Here is a 2,401-nt window from a genome sequence, read left to right on the forward strand (position 1 = left end):
ATGGCTAGAAGGTGGATTTTTGACAACAGCCCCCTCTTGTGACAAAAAGGTTACACTGCAATGGGCTTCAGGAGATAATAAGCATGTGTGTCTGTTCTCTACAAAGGGAGGAAAAATGGCTTGTGTGCTTCTTACTGCTTCCTATTTTGGAGTTACTCATCCAAAGGCAAATTTAAAATTAGCATTTTTGCCCTTCAGGATGAAACTGACAAGATTTGAGAACTTAATCCTAAAAAATTCAATATTGCTTATAAGTCCCTTTGTCATGCTGGTTGATGCTAATATAAATCACCAGCTAAAATAGCAGAAGGCACCAGATTGCCTACCCAGGTTTCAGCTTTATTTGCAGAAGTTCTTCAAGAGTTTCTCTGAGGCATAACTGAAAATGGAGGAGAATTAAAGATGGACATTCTGCTTATGCTATGCTGCTAAGATGTGGCTCTTCCTGCATATTATAATAAGAATGAAATTTATCATGCACTGATTATATGCCATCAAGTTGGTATTGATTCTTAGTGATCACACTAGATATCCTCCATAATGATTTGCCTTCAGCCTAGTCCTTTGAATTATCCAAATGGCTACCCATCAACACTGCAATCAAATCTAGCCACCTTATATCATACATGCATATAGATACATACATAGTATAAGAAACAGCATTTGATTTATTTATTTTTGCCGAGCTCCATATTCCACTGATGTGCACAAAAGCCAGACTTCCCATCTGTGCGCCTATGCACTATGTGAAAGGGGCCAACTTGTGCTAGGCTTTTCAGTGCAAAACACCAAACCTTGATGAATTAGGGTTTATGTTTGAAGCTCTAAAGCTAGTTATTAATTCTACTAAAAGCTCAACACAAATTTGCTGAATTATATGCCTCAAGTAAGAGCATGCTGGATTTTATGGTCTTATGACCTCATTCTCAGGTTTTTTCAATGGTTAGATAAGAGGAGTTATCTTGAATAGTCCAAGAGCAACTAAGATGATCCAAGGCCTGGAGACTAAAACATACAAAGAACGGCTGTAGGACTTGGGTTTGGCTAGTCTAAAGAAAAGAAAAAATAGGGGAGACATGATAGCAGTATTCCAGCATTTGAGGGGATGCCACAAAGAAGAGGAGGTCATGTTATTCTCCAAAGCACCAGAGGGAAGGATGAAAAACAATGGTTGGAAACTGATCAAAGAGAGAAGCAACCTGGAATTAAGGAGAAACTTCCTGACAGTGAGGACAATTAACCAGTGGAACAGCTTGCTGTCAGAAGTTGTGGGTGCTCCATCACTGGAGGTTTTTAAGAAGAGGCTGGACAATCACCTGTCTGAGATTGTATAGGTTCTCCTGCTCAAGTTCCCTTCCAGCTCTATTCTATTCTATTCAATATCGGAGTCCAGGAGGGAGGGAGGGAGGAAGGGAAAGAAGGAAGGAAGGAAGGAAGGAAGGAAGGAAGGAAGGAAGGAAGGAAGGAAGGAAGGAAGGAAGGAAGGAAGGAAGGGTTTTTCTGAGCTTTATCATCACAAAATATAGTTTCAAATTGAGATACCCATGTAGACTTTTTAGAAGAGGGAGACTTAACTAGTAATGTCAGGCCAAGTTAGCGATTGGAAAATTCCAGGATGGCATAGTGGACTCTCTTCATCAGAAAACTAGTAATGTTAATAATAATAATAATAATAATAATAATAATAATAATAATAATAATAATAATAATAATAATAAACAACAACAACAACAACATAATAACAATAACAATAACAACAACAACAATAATAATAATAATAATAAGAAGAAGAAGAAGAAGTTGGAAGGGACCTTGGAGGTCATCAAGTCCAACCTTCTACCCAGGCAGGAAACCCTATACCATTTCAGACAACTGGCTGTGCAATTTCTTCTTAAAGACTTCCAATGTTGGAGCATTCACAGCTTCTGGAGGCAGGTGGTTCCACTGATTAATTGTTCTGTCAGGAAGTTTCTCCTTAGTTCTAGTTCTATAAATAAGCATTCCTTAATAAACAATATAAAGGTTAAAAGTGAGGAAATTTTAAGTTTCCTGCCCTGAAAGAAGTATTTTTCTACTTGCATTTTTACGTGCTTTCGAACTGCTAGGTTGGCAGAAGCTGGGACGAGTAACAGGCGCTCAGTCTGTTACGCGGCACTCGGGATTCGACCCGCCAAACTGCCGACCTTCTGATCGAGAAGCTCAGCATCCTAACCCACTGAGCCACCGCGTCCCTTTTAAATATGTACTAGTTTCCTTCAAAAGCCTCCTCCTTTCCAGCTACCTCTTTGTTGTGCAGGTAAGAAATGATGTGATTTCTAGCCTAATAATGCATCTGGAAGGATCAGGTTAGGTAAAATCTAGTTTAAGGATATAGAAGAGAGAGAGCTCCATCTTTTTTTTT

This window comes from Vipera ursinii (genome assembly GCF_947247035.1).
Source record: "Vipera ursinii genome assembly, chromosome: 1".
Classification (NCBI taxonomy): Eukaryota; Metazoa; Chordata; class Lepidosauria; order Squamata; family Viperidae; genus Vipera; species Vipera ursinii.